Raw genomic sequence first — 15,000 nt, 5'->3', positions numbered from 1 at the left:
GATGCAATACCCCAGTGCAGACAGTCGGCCCTGCCCCGAACCTACTCGGTGGTTTGAAGGTTAACCTCTTGGGGAAAAGCAGCGATTCGCCTCGCGGTGCGTGCCTCCGCGGATCTAAACCCCCTCGATCGATGTGGGGCCAGAGGACCCCTTTTCCCCGTACGAAACTGTCAGCTCACCATGGGCTCGACGTCCGTGGGTCGGGGAGTTGAGCGCTTACGCGCGGCGGGACCTTATAACCTGCAGCGGCTGAGGAGCGAAGATTTCCAGGGTGGGCCCCCGGGGATGCCATACCCCGAGCAGCCTGTCGGCCCCGCTCCTAGCACGCTGGCAAGCAATGGAGTCTTCCCCGCGGCAGCCACCGCCCTCGCCCTAGCCTCGCCGTCGGTCGATGAAGAACGTCGTTCGCCCTCCTCTGGCTCGGGATTTGGAAACGGCCTGGCCTTCGCCTACTCCGTCGGGCAACTGCCTTCCGCCAGCCCCTTCCCTCGAATCCCCTTCTTCCATTTTAGACCCGATCAGGGGATTGGTCAGCCCAGCCCTGGGGTAAGAAGAGGGGTTGGGGTCGGTTCGGCTTCGGGTGCCCCGCTCGGCCAAAGGTTCCCCTCGCTTTGGAAGCACGCGAGGTCGCGGAGGGTGTCGGGGTTATTTTTTCGGCTCCCTGGCTTCGCGGGAGCGGCCTTCGGCTAGGGCCGAGGCCGTCCGGCCCGCGCAGATTTGGACCGGGGTCCGGGGCGAGTACCTGCCTCTCTCACGAAGGGAGTGTCACCGGTAAGAAGCCTCTTCCCACGTCTGCTTGCCGACTTACGCTCGCCCCGACGAGAGGCCCAACCGAAAGAGTGGAAAGGGGCAGAGATTTCCAGGGTCGCCCCACCAGGGATGCAATACCCCAGTGCAGACTGTCGGCCCTGCCCCGAACCTACTCGGTGGTTTGAAGGTTAACCTCTTGGGGAAAAGCAGCGATTCGCCTCGCGGTGCGTGCCTCCGCGGATCTAAACCCCCTCGATCGATGTGGGGCCAGAGGACCCCTTTTCCCCGTACGAAACGGCCGGCTCACCATGGGCTCGACATCCGTGGGTCGGAGAGTTGAGCGCTTACGCGCGGCGGGACCTTATAACCTGCAGCGGCTGAGGAGCGAAGATTTCCAGGGTGGGCCCCCGGGGATGCCATACCCCGAGCAGCCAGTCGGCCCCGCTCCTAGCGCGCTGACGAGCAATGGAGTCTTCCCCGCGGCAGCCACCGCCCTCGCCTCGCCGTCGGTCGATGAAGAGCCGAGTTCGCCCTCCTCTGCTCGGGACTCGGAAACGGCCTGGCCTTCGCCTACTCCGTCGGGCAACTGCCTTCCGCCAGCCCCTTCCCTCGAATCCCCTTCTTCCATTTTAGACCCGATCAGGGGATTGGTCAGCCCAGCCCTGGGGTAGGAAGAGGGGTTGGGGTCGGTTCGGCTTCCGGTGCCCCCGCTCGGCCAAAGGTCCCCTCGCTTTGGAAGCAGAGGGTGCCGGGGTTATTTTCGGCTTGACGCCTAGTCCGGTCCCTGCCGGTTCCCGTGGAGGCCCGCGGTCAAAACCAGCTCCCCGGCTGTCGGAGCCGGAGCCCCGCAGCCCGAGCGGACGCACCGAGTCCCTCATGTAAGGGATAGCCGCCCCTACGGAACGGCCCGGACTGGGACCAGGCACCCCCAGGCGCCGAAGGGGTGGGTCGGCCGTGTTGCCGAAGCTTAGCCGGCGCTGATGACCGCAGCCCCTAACGATGCCCACAGGCGGGGGAGCCAAGGAGAGCACTAGGAAGACGTGGCGGGGTCGGACGGCTCAATTTCCAGGGTGGGACCCCGGGGGTTCAGTACCCCGGGCATCCGGTCGGTTTCGCCGGCGCGACCCCAAGCCTTCCACGGCCCCCTTCGTGGGTGCAGGGATACCGTGCAGGGTGCAGGCTTAGACGCCAATTCCCCAGAAGTTTTAGGGATAGGGTTTGTCCGGGCGCCACCGCAGCGACAACCTCGCAAGAAGCTCTCTTCCACAAAAGCACGGGCAACGTTCGTGTGCGAGTGTTGGTCTCCCATGGTCTACCGACTCCCCCGGGCGGCCCAAGCGTTACGCCCACGGCCGGGCCCTCGAGCAGGCGCACCCCTGGTGCCTCTCGTAAGGGAAGGCTACGGTCCTCAACCCCTCGTATGGCGGGGAGGGCGCATTTGAAACGCTAAAGGACGAGCCCTGTTCGGGACCTGGCGGGGATCCGCGGATTGGCGAGAGGGATGGGTCTGCCGTTGGTCAGAGGGGACGCACCCCTGGGACGCAGTTTGGCATTAGCGACCGATGGCCCATCTACGACCATGTACTCCGGGAGCGCCAAGGAGGACGCGGGTGGGCTTTGGGGGCAGACTCAATTTCCAGGGTCTGGGCGCCGGGGGTGCAATACCCTTAAGCGCTCATGTCGGTTTCGTCTGCCGCCCGCCTCTGGCCCGGCTCCTAGTGACGGGTGCTGTGAACGTGCGATCGTGCTTGCGGTTGAAGAGTTCAAAGGCTACCGCTGGGGATAACACGCCCGGGGAATTTAGAAACCCCCCCCTCCGCTACAATCTCTGCTTCTGCCGGACTCGGAGGGGAGCCGCCCCGGGGGCGACCGCTCCCTCTCCTCTTCCGCGGCGTGCCGCGCGCTTCGCCGTCAGCAGCGGAGCGAACCTTTTTCTCGGTCCGCAGCTCTTCAGGCGTAGGCGGGCAGCGCTAACAGGGTACACTGGGGACCACTCGACCGCAACCGCTCCTCCGACCGACGAGCATACCTACCGCGGATACGCCACGGTGGGTCTAAGCCTCGTCGCCGCCGCGAGGAGCAGGCGGGAGCCGTCCCTTTTCGTGCTGCGGAAATAAACCGTGGACACAGAGGTGTGTCTGCGCTCTCCGACCGGGCGGGGGGCGATTGGACTTGCCCGAGGGACACTAGGCGAGGCGCTGCCGCGGGAGCCGGAGCTCCGCGCTGGACGCTGCCGCCGCCGCCGCCGCCCCCCACCCACGGTACGGTGGAGTACGCCCGTTCCATACGCTTCGTAGCAAACCTCAGCCGAAGCAGAGAGTCCTACCGCTGTGGCAGGAGCGGGGCCGTGCGAGGACCACACTGGCACCGCGCTACACAACCTTAGGCAGAGGACCACAGCCGCTCACGGGGAGCGGGGGATTGATGCGCGACCAAGACTGAGGCTAAGGAACGCTTTACCATAAACCGGCCGGGGCCAATACCCCTGACCGAGCAAAGTGCCCTGCCCCGCCGGATCGCGCTGTGTCAGATCGATCAAAAGAGCGGAGAGCCGAGACTCTACCGCTGGGAGTTTGTGGAGAACGGCCTGGCTTGCGTCCCGTCCTCCCGCCCTCGACCTCACATGGCTAGCCTCACCCGCCGGGAGCCACCCCATTGGGGACCGTAGGGCGGAGAAGGGGTCTCCGCGTCCGGAATTTACTTGTGGAGAACGGCCTGGCTTACGTCCCGTCCTCCCGCCCTCGACCTCACATGGCTAGCCTCACCCGCCGGGCGCCACCCCATTGGGGACCGTAGGGCGGAGAAGGGGTCTCCGCGTCCGGAATTTACTTGTGGAGAACGGCCTGGCTTACGTCCCGTCCTCCCGCCCTCGACCTCACACGGCTAGCCTCACCCGCCGGGCGCCACCCCATTGGGGACCGTAGGGCGGAGAAGGGGTCTCCGCGTCCGGAATTTACTTGTGGAGAACGGCCTGGCTTACGTCCCGTCCTCCCGCCCTCGACCTCACATGGCTAGCCTCACCCGCCGGGCGCCACCCCATTGGGGACCGTAGGGCGGAGAAGGGGTCTCCGCGTACGGAATTTCTTGTGGAGAACGGCCTGGCTTACGTCCCGTCCTCCCATGGCTAGCCTCACCCGCCGGGCGCCACCCCATTGGGGACCGTAGGGCGGAGAAGGGGTCTCCGCGTCCGGAATTTCTTGTGGAGAACGGCCTGGCTTACGTCCCGTCCTCCCGCCCTCGACCTCACATGGCTAGCCTACCCCGCCGGGCGCCGCTCCATTGGGGATACGGTACGGCAAAGCGCGACGCCGCACGATGCCAACACTTTGTGCAAAAACCTGGCAGAGTCGACCAAAACCTCGCTTCTTTGACCGGTATTTTTGATGCTTTTCTCTGCCGCCGAAGGTGCACTGAGGGTCGGATCGCCCAAAATTTTTACCGGTCGTTTTGGTCTGCGGTTCTTCCGAGAGGTGCCCGCCTGACAGTTCTTTTTCAGCAGCCTCCGAAAGGCCATCCAGCGGGCAAGCCAGGGGTTGGCAGCCGCCGGCGGTGAGCCTTCCCCGGCCGGGGCAGACGGCTCCGACCGCAAAATTTTTTCGACTTTCGCCGAGGCCAAAACCCCATGCACTTTTAAAGCCTGCCCGCAGCGCCGTCTCCTGTCAGACGTCCCTTGCCGCCTGCGGTGGTCCTCGCCCGGCAGAGAGAAGCCGGAGTCGCCCCCTCTCCGGTTCTTTTTCACCATTCCGGAGCTCTGAAATCTGCCGGACACCGAGTGACCGAGGACGCTTCCAGGAGGGCGGCAGCGAGAGGCAGAGTGCCACCGGTCGGGTCGCCGGTTCTCCCACACTTTGAAAATTTTTCGCTTGTTCTGGTGGGATGGAGAGAGAGCGTGGCTTATGCGCCCTCTGCCCCGCGGTCCGCCCTGGCTGGCCTTACGCCGGTGGTTCGCCAGGCCACCGGCACCTTGTACGGCGGGGACGGCGTGGCTTATGCGCCCGTCAACCCACCTACTCGCCCCGGCTAGCCTTTTACCCGGAGGGCGCCACGCTCCGGGTACCAGTGAGCGGCACGAACCCAGTCATACCATGCCGCTCACCTCGCGCCCTCTCCGGCCTCCGCCGCGGAGACCTCCCGCTAGGACCTGCGGGGGGCGATTTCTGCCAAAATCTACAAAGTCCCCGATGGTTAAGGACGTAGACTGTTGAGCGGGACCTACACACTCTTGTAGCCGATGGGGCTCGCCATTTCCCGCAGAAAATGGACCACCTCCCGCAGAGGAACATGAAATGCCCCTTCCCGCGGGACCCGAAGGACCGCTCTGTCCGAGCAGGCCTCCAGGACCACGGCACGCAAAAGCGACTCAGTCCCGCTGGCATTACGGATCTGACTTTGTGCAAAAACCAGGCAGAGTCGACCAAAACCTCCCTTCTTTGACCGGTGTTTTTGTTGCTTTTCTCTGCCGCCGAAGGTGCACTGAGGGTCGGATCGCCCAAAATTTTTACCGGTCGTTTTGGTCTGCGGTTCTTCCGAGAGGTGCCCGCCTGACAGTTCTTTTTCAGCAGCCTCCGAAAGGGCATCCAGCGGGCAAGCCAGGGGTTGGCAGCCGCCGGCGGTGAGCCTTCCCCGGCCGGGGCAGACAGCTCCGACCGCAAATTTTTTTCGACTTTCGCCGAGGCCAAAACCCCATGCACTTTTAAAGCCTGCCCGCAGCGCCGTCTCCTGGCAGACGTCCCTTGCCGCCTGCGGTGGTCCTCGCCCGGCAGAGAGAAGCCGGTTTCGCCCTCTCACCGGTTCTTTTTTCACCATTCCGGAGCTCTGAAATCTGCCGGACACCGAGTGACCGAGGACGCTTCCAGGAGGGCGGCAGCGAGAGGCAGAGTGCCACCGGTCGGGTCCCCGGTTCTCCCACACTTTGAAAATTTTTCGCTTGTTCTGGTGGGATGGAGAGAGAGCGTGGCTTATGCGCCCTCTGCCCCGCGGTACGCCCTTGGCTAGCCTTACGCCGGTGGTTCGCCAGGCCACCGGCACCTTGTACAGCGGGGACGGCGTGGCTTATGCGCCCTCTGCCCCGCGGTCCGCCCTGTCTAGCCTTACGCCGGTGGTTCGCCAGGCCACCGGCACCTTGTACGGCGGGGACGGCGTGGCTTATGCGCCCGTCAACCCACCTGCTCGCCCCGGCTAGCCTTTTACCCGGAGGGCGCCACGCTCCGGGTAGCAGTGAGCGGCACGAGCCCAGTCATACCATGCCGCTCACCTCGCACCTTTTCCGGCCTCCGCCGCGGAGACCTCCCGCTAGGACATGCGGGGGGCGATCTTGACCAAAATCTACAAAGTCCCCGATGGTTAAGGACGTAGACTGTTGAGCGGGACCTACACACTCTTGCAGCCGAAGGGGCTCGCCATTTCCCGCAGAAAATGGACCACCTCCCGCAGAGGAACATGAAATGCCCCTTCCCGCGGGACCCGAAAGGACCGCCCTGTCCGAGCAGGCCTCCAGGACCACGGCACGCAAAAGCGACTCAGTCCCGCTGGCATTACGGATCTGACTTTAGTGCAAAAACCTGGCAGAGTCGACCAAAACTCCCCTTCTCTGACCGGTATTTTTGTTGCTTTTCTCTGCCGCCGAAGGTGCACTACGGGTCGGATCGCCCAAAATTTTTACCGGTCGTTTTGGTCTGCGGTTCTTCCGAGAGGTGCCCGCCTGACAGTTCTTTTTCAGAAGCCTCCGAAAGGCCATCCAGCGGGCAAGCCATGAGTTGGCAGCCGCCGGCGGTGAGCCTTCCCGGCCGGGGCAGACAGCTCCGACCGCATATTTTTTCGACTTTTGCCGAGGCCAAAACCCCATGCACTTTTAAAGCCTGCCCGCAGCGCCGTCTCCTGTCAGACGTCCCCGCCGCCTGCGGTGGTCCTCGCCCGGCAGAGAGAAGCCGGAGTCGCCCTCTCTCCGGTTCTTTTTCACCATTCCGGAGGTCTGAAATCTGCCGTACTCCGAGTGACCGAGGACGCTTCCAGGAGGACGGCAGCGAGAGGCAGAGTGCCACCGGTCGGGAAGCCGGTTCTCCCACACTTTGAAAATTTTTCGCTTGTGCTGGTGGGATGGAGAGAGAGCGTGGCTTATGCGCCCTCTGCCCCGCGGTACGCCCTTGGCTAGCCTTACGCCGGTGGTTCGCCAGGCCACCGGCACCTTGTACGGCGGGGACGGCGTGGCTTATGCGCCCGTCAACCCACCTACTCGCCCCGGCTAGCCTTTTACCCGGAGGGCGCCACGCTCCGGGTAGCAGTGAGCGGCACGAGCCCAGTCATACCATGCCGCTCACCTCGCACCTTTTCCGGCCTCCGCCGCGGAGACCTCCCGCTAGGACATGCGGGGGGCGATCTTGACCAAAATCTACAAAGTCCCCGATGGTTAAGGACGTAGACTGTTGAGCGGGACCTACACACTCTTGCAGCCGAAGGGGCTCGCCATTTCCCGCAGAAAATGGACCACCTCCCGCAGAGGAACATGAAATGCCCCTTCCCGCGGGACCCGAAGGACCACTCTGTCCGAGCAGGCTTCCAGGACCACGGCACGCAAGAGCGACTCAGTCCCGCTGGCATTACGGATCTGACTTAGTGCAAAAACCTGGCAGAGTCGACCAAAACTCCCCTTCTCTGACCGGTATTTTTGTTGCTTTTCTCTGCCGCCGAAGGTGCACTACGGGTCGGATCGCCCAAAATTTTTACCGGTCGTTTTGGTCTGCGGTTCTTCCGAGAGGTGCCCGCCTGACAGTTCTTTTTCAGCAGCCTCCGAAAGGCCATCCAGCGGGCAAGCCAGGGGTTGGCAGCCGCCGGCGGTGAGCCTTCCCCGGCCGGGGCAGACAGCTCCGACCGCATAATTTTTTCGACTTTCGCCGAGGCCAAAACCCCTTGCACTTTTAAAGCCTGCCCGCAGCGCCGTCTCCTGTCAGACGTCCCCGCCGCCTGCGGTGGTCCTCGCCCGGCAGAGAGAAGCCGGAGTCGCCCTCTCTCCGGTTCTTTTTCACCATTCCGGAGCTCTTAAATCTGCCATACTCCGAGTGACCGAGGACGCTTCCAGGAGGGCGGCAGCGAGAGGCAGAGTGCAACTGGTCGGGAAGCCGGTTCTCCCACACTTTGAAAATTTTTCGCTTGTGCTGGTGGGATGGAGAGAGAGCGTGGCTTATGCGCCCTCTGCCCCGCGGTACGCCCTTGGCTAGCCTTACGCCGGTGGTTCGCCAGGCCACCGGCACCTTGTACGGCGGGGACGGCGTTGCTTATGCGCCCGTCATCCCACCTACTCGCCCCGGCTAGCCTTTTACCCGGAGGGCGCCACGCTCCGGGTAGCAGTGAGCGGCACGAGCCCAGTCATACCATGCCGCTCACCTCGCACCTTTTCCGGCCTCCGCCGCGGAGACCTCCCGCTAGACATGCGGGGGGCGATCTTGACCAAAATCTACAAAGTCCCCGATGGTTAAGGACGTAGACTGTTGAGCGGGACCTACACACTCTTGCAGCCGAAGGGGCTCGCCATTTCCCGCAGAAAATGGACCACCTCCCGCAGAGGAACATGAAATGCCCCTTCCCGCGGGACCCGAAGGACCACTCTGTCCGAGCAGGCTTCCAGGACCACGGCACGCAAGAGCGACTCAGTCCCGCTGGCATTACGGATCTGACTTAGTGCAAAAACCTGGCAGAGTCGACCAAAACTCCCCTTCTCTGACCGGTATTTTTGTTGCTTTTCTCTGCCGCCGAAGGTGCACTACGGGTCGGATCGCCCAAAATTTTACCGGTCGTTTTGGTCTGCGGTTCTTCCGAGAGGTGCCCGCCTGACAGTTCTTTTTCAGCAGCCTCCGAAAGGCCATCCAGCGGGCAAGCCAGGGGTTGGCAGCCGCCGGCGGTGAGCCTTCCCCGGCCGGGCAGACAGCTCCGACCGCATAATTTTTTCGACTTTCGCCGAGGCCAAAACCCCATGCACTTTTAAAGCCTGCCCGCAGCGCCGTCTCCTGTCAGACGTCCCCGCCGCCTGCGGTGGTCCTCGCCCGGCAGAGAGAAGCCGGAGTCGCCCTCTCTCCGGTTCTTTTTCACCATTCCGGAGCTCTTAAATCTGCCATACTCCGAGTGACCGAGGACGCTTCCAGGAGGGCGGCAGCGAGAGGCAGAGTGCAACCGGTCGGGAAGCCGGTTCTCCCACACTTTGAAAATTTTTCGCTTGTGCTGGTGGGATGGAGAGAGAGCGTGGCTTATGCGCCCTCTGCCCCGCGGTACGCCCTTGGCTAGCCTTACGCCGGTGGTTCGCCAGGCCACCGGCACCTTGTACGGCGGGGACGGCGTTGCTTATGCGCCCGTCATCCCACCTACTCGCCCCGGCTAGCCTTTTACCCGGAGGGCGCCACGCTCCGGGTAGCAGTGAGCGGCACGAGCCCAGTCATACCATGCCGCTCACCTCGCACCTTTTCCGGCCTCCGCCGCGGAGACCTCACGCTCTGTTCTGCGGAGAGCGATTTTGGGCAAAATCTACAAAGTCCCCGATGGTTAAGGACGTAGACTGTTCAGCGGGACCTACACACTCTTGTAGCCGAAGGGGCTCGCCATTTCCCGCAGAAAATGGATCACCTCCCGCAGAGGAACATGAAATGCCCCTTCCCGCGGGACCCGCAGGACCGCTCTGTCCGAGCAGGCCTCCAGGACCACGGCACGCAAAAGCGACTCAGTCCCGCTGGCATTACGGATCTGACTTAGTGCAAAAACCTGGCAGAGTCGACCAAAACTCCCCTTCTCTGACCGGTATTTTTGTTGCTTTTCTCTGCCGCCGAAGGTGCACTACGGGTCGGATCGCCCAAAATTTTTACCGGTCGTTTTGGTCTGCGGTTCTTCCGAGAGGTGCCCGCCTGACAGTTCTTTTTCAGAAGCCTCCGAAAGGGCATCCAGCGGGGCAAGCCAGGGGTTGGCAGCCGCCGGCGGTGAGCCTTCCCCGGCCGGGGCAGACAGCTCCGACCGCATAATTTTTTCGACTTTTGCCGAGGCCAAAACCCCATGCACTTTTAAAGCCTGCCCGCAGCGCCGTCTCCTGTCAGACGTCCCCGCCGCCTGCGGTGGTCCTCGCCCGGCAGAGAGAAGCCGGAGTCGCCCTCTCTCCGGTTCTTTTTCACCATTCCGGAGCTCTTAAATCTGCCGTACTCCGAGTGACCGAGGACGCTTCCAGGAGGGCGGCAGCGAGAGGCAGAGTGCCACCGGTCGGGAAGCCGGTTCTCCCACACTTTGAAAATATTTCGCTTGTGCTGGTGGGATGGAGAGAGAGCGTGGCTTATGCGCCCTCTGCCCCGCGGTCCGCCCTGGCTAGCCTTACGCCGGTGGTTCGCCAGGCCACCGGCACCTTGTACGGCGGGGACGGCGTTGCTTATGCGCCCGTCATCCCACCTACTCGCCCCGGCTAGCCTTTTACCCGGAGGGCGCCACGCTCCGGGTAGCAGTGAGCGGCACGAGCCCAGTCATACCATGCCGCTCACCTCGCACCTTTTCCGGCCTCCGCCGCGGAGACCTCACGCTCTGTTCTGCGGAGAGCGATTTTGGGCAAAATCTACAAAGTCCCCGATGGTTAAGGACGTAGACTGTTGAGCGGGACCTACACACTCTTGTAGCCGAAGGGGCTCGCCATTTCCCGCAGAAAATGGATCACCTCCCGCAGAGGAACATGAAATGCCCCTTCCCGCGGGACCCGAAGGACCGCTCTGTCCGAGCAGGCCTCCAGGACCACGGCACGCAAAAGCGACTCAGTCCCGCTGGCATTACGGATCTGACTTAGTGCAAAAACCTGGCAGAGTCGACCAAAACTCCCCTTCTCTGACCGGTATTTTTGCTGCTTTTCTCTGCCGCCGAAGGTGCACTACGTGTCGGATCGCCCAAAATTTTTACCGGTCGTTTTGGTCTGCGGTTCTTCCGAGAGGTGCCCGCCTGACAGTTCTTTTTCAGCAGCCTCCGAAAGGGCATCCAGCGGGCAAGCCAGGGGTTGGCAGCCGCCGGCGGTGAGCCTTCCCCGGCCGGGGCAGACAGCTCCGACCGCATAATTTTTCGAACTTCTCCGAGGTCAAAATCCCAGGCACTCCGACGGAAGGTCCGCCGCGCGTCTCCCGTCTGACGTCCCCGCCGCTCGCGGTGGTCCTCGCCGGCAGGGAGCTGCCGGATTCGCCCTCTTACCGTTCTTTTTCACCTTTCCGGAGCTCTGATATCTGCCGCACACACAGTGACCGAGGACGCTTCCAGGAGGGCGGCAGCGAGAGGCAGAGTGCCACCGGGCGGGTCCTCGGTTCTCCCACACTTAGAAAATTTTTGCGCTTGTGCTGGTGCGAGGACGTAGGTCTTTCGACCGGGGCAAGCCTGGAGGGCGGTAGCCGGGATTGGCGCCCTATTCCCGGCTAGCTCTCGGAGGCTTCACCCGGTTGGAGGTTGGAGCTCCGACTTCCATGGGCATGTTCCTCACCGGGACCTACGACCAAGTGTGGCCGAGGGACAGTGACACATTCCCGGGTAGCCTGAGTGGCTGCTCCCGCTGAGCTACTTCCATGGGCACTATTCCTCCCCGGGACTTGCCGCCAAGTCTTGGCCGGGGGACAGTGACACATTCCCGGGTAGCCTGAGTGGCTGCTCCCGCTGAGCTACTTCCATGGGCACTATTCCTCCCCGGGACTTGCCGCCAAGTCTTGGCCGGGGGGACAGTGACACATTCCCGGGTAGCCTGAGTGGCTGCTCCCGCTGAGCTCTCACTTCCATGGGCATGTTCCTCACCGGGACATACTACCAAGTGTGGCCGGGTTTCGAGCTCCAAACTCGGCTTGCACTTGGTCGCTTGGGGGGTCCCCTCCGCTCCGGGAAGGGCGCCCTCCAGCGGGCAGACGAGGGTACTTCTAGTCTGCCCGAGCTCCATGGGGCCCCTCTCGCCCCTAGGCTCCCCGCCCAGGGTTCCAGGGTCCCGGATACAGCCACCCTGTCGAGTTCGGTATAGGGTACCGGGCCTGGCTGGAATCACGCCGGATCGGTGAGACCTCCTCGGCCGCGGCTCAGCCTCCAAACTCCCTTTCGCGGTTCTCTTCCCTTCAACTTCCATGGGCATGTTCCACACCGGGACCTCCGACCAAGTGTGGCCGGGGAACAGTCGCCCATGCCCGGGTAGCCTCAGCAAGTGCTCCCGCTGAGGTCAACTTGGAGGTTGGAGCTCCGACTTCCATGGGCACTGTTCCTCCCCGGGACCTGCCGCCAAGTCTGGCCGGGGGACAGTGACACATTCCCGGGTAGCTTGAGCGGCTTCTCCCGCTGAACTCTTACTTCCATGGGCATGTTCCTCATCAGGAACCAACGACCAAGTGTGGCCCAGGGACAGTGACACATTCCCGGGTAGCCTCAGCAGCTGCTCCCGCTGAGCTACTTCCATGGGCACTATTCCTCCCCGGGACTTGCCGCCAAGTCTTGGCCGGGGGACAGTGACACATTGCCGGGTAGCCTGAGTGGCTGCTCCCGCTGAGCTCTTACTTCCATGGGCATGTTCCTCACCGGGACCAACTACCAAGTGTGGCCGGGTTTCGAGCTCCAAACTCGGCTTGCACTTGGTCGCTTGGGGGGTCCCCTCCGCTCCGGGAAGGGCGCCCTCCAGCGGGCAGACGAGGGTACTTCTAGTCTGCCCGAGCTCCATGGGGCCCCTCTCGCCCCTAGGCTCCCCGCCCAGGGTTCCAGGGTCCCGGATACAGCCACCCTGTCGAGTTCGGTATAGGGTACCGGGCCTGGCTGGAATCACGCCGGGATCGGTGAGACCTCCTCGGCCGCGGCTCAGCCTCCAGACTCCCTTTCGCGGTTCTCTTCCCTTCAACTTCCATGGGCATGTTCCACACCGGGACCTCCGACCAAGTGTGGCCGGGGAACAGTCGCCCATGCCCGGGTAGCCTCAGCAAGTGCTCCCGCTGAGGTCAACTTGGAGGTTGGAGCTCCGACTTCCATGGGCACTGTTCCTCCCCGGGACCTGCCGCCAAGTCTGGCCGGGGGACAGTGACACATTCCCGGGTAGCTTGAGCGGCTTCTCCCGCTGAACTCTTACTTCCATGGGCATGTTCCTCATCAGGAACCAACGACCAAGTGTGGCCCAGGGACAGTGACACATTCCCGGGTAGCCTCAGCAGCTGCTCCCGCTGAGCTACTTCCATGAGCACTATTCCTCCCCGGGACCTGCCGCCAAGTCTGGCCGGGGGACAGTGACACATTCCCGGGTAGCCTCAGCAGCTGCTCCCGCTGAGCTACTTCCATGGGCACTATTCCTCCCGGGACTTGCCGCCAAGTCTTGGCCGGGGGACAGTGACACATTGCCGGGTAGCCTGAGTGGCTGCTCCCGCTGAGCTCTTACTTCCATGGGCATGTTCCTCACCGGGACCAACTACCAAGTGTGGCCGGGTTTCGAGCTCCAAACTCGGCTTGCACTTGGTCGCTTGGGGGGTCCCCTCCGCTCCGGGAAGGGCGCCCTCCAGCGGGCAGACGAGGGTACTTCTAGTCTGCCCGAGCTCCATGGGGCCCCTCTCGCCCCTAGGCTCCCCGCCCAGGGTTCCAGGGTCCCGGATACAGCCACCCTGTCGAGTTCGGTATAGGGTACCGGGCCTGGCTGGAATCACGCCGGGATCGGTGAGACCTCCTCGGCCGCGGCTCAGCCTCCAAACTCCCTTTCGCGGTTCTCTTCCCTTCAACTTCCATGGGCATGTTCCACACCGGGACCTCCGACCAAGTGTGGCCGGGGAACAGTCGCCCATGCCCGGGTAGCCTCAGCAAGTGCTCCCGCTGAGGTCAACTTGGAGGTTGGAGCTCCGACTTCCATGGGCACTGTTCCTCCCCGGGACCTGCCGCCAAGTCTGGCCGGGGGACAGTGACACATTCCCGGGTAGCTTGAGCGGCTTCTCCCGCTGAACTCTTACTTCCATGGGCATGTTCCTCATCAGGAACCAACGACCAAGTGTGGCCCAGGGACAGTGACACATTCCCGGGTAGCCTCAGCAGCTGCTCCCGCTGAGCTACTTCCATGAGCACTATTCCTCCCCGGGACCTGCCGCCAAGTCTGGCCGGGGGACAGTGACACATTCCCGGGTAGCCTCAGCAGCTGCTCCCGCTGAGCTACTTCCATGGGAACTATTCCTCCCCGGGACTTGCCGCCAAGTCTTGGCCGGGGGACAGTGACACATTCCCGGGTAGCCTGAGTGGCTGCTCCCGCTGAGCTCTTACTTCCATGGGCATGTTCCTCACCGGGACATACTACCAAGTGTGGCCGGGTTTCGAGCTCCAAACTCGGCTTGCACTTGGTCGCTTGGGGGGTCCCCTCCGCTCCGGGAAGGGCGCCCTCCAGCGGGCAGACGAGGGTACTTCTAGTCTGCCCGAGCTCCATGGGGCCCCTCTCGCCCCTAGGCTCCCCGCCCAGGGTTCCAGGGTCCCGGATACAGCCACCCTGTCGAGTTCGGTATAGGGTACCGGGCCTGGCTGGAATCACGCCGGGATCGGTGAGACCTCCTCGGCCGCGGCTCAGCCTCCAGACTCCCTTTCGCGGTTCTCTTCCCTTCAACTTCCATGGGCATGTTCCACACCGGGACCTCCGACCAAGTGTGGCCGGGGAACAGTCGCCCATGCCCGGTAGCCTCAGCAAGTGCTCCCGCTGAGGTCAACTTGGAGGTTGGAGCTCCGACTTCCATGGGCACTGTTCCTCCCCGGGACCTGCCGCCAAGTCTGGCCGGGGGACAGTGACACATTCCCGGGTAGCTTGAGCGGCTTCTCCCGCTGAACTCTTACTTCCATGGGCATGTTCCTCATCAGGAACCAACGACCAAGTGTGGCCCAGGGACAGTGACACATTCCCGGGTAGCCTCAGCAGCTGCTCCCGCTGAGCTACTTCCATGAGCACTATTCCTCCCCGGGACCTGCCGCCAAGTCTGGCCGGGGGACAGTGACACATTCCCGGGTAGCCTCAGCAGCTGCTCCCGCTGAGCTACTTCCATGGGCACTATTCCTCCCGGGACTTGCCGCCAAGTCTTGGCCGGGGGACAGTGACACATTGCCGGGTAGCCTGAGTGGCTGCTCCCGCTGAGCTCTTACTTCCATGGGCATGTTCCTCACCGGGACCAACTACCAAGTGTGGCCGGGTTTCGAGCTCCAAACTCGGCTTGCACTTGGTCGCTTGGGGGGTCCCCTCCGCTCCGGGAAGGGCGCCCTCCAGCGGGCAGACGAGGGTACTTCTAG

Source organism: Engystomops pustulosus, unplaced genomic scaffold (assembly GCF_040894005.1).
Source record: "Engystomops pustulosus unplaced genomic scaffold, aEngPut4.maternal MAT_SCAFFOLD_599, whole genome shotgun sequence".
Classification (NCBI taxonomy): Eukaryota; Metazoa; Chordata; class Amphibia; order Anura; family Leptodactylidae; genus Engystomops; species Engystomops pustulosus.
Note: the sequence above shows the minus strand (reverse complement) of the source record.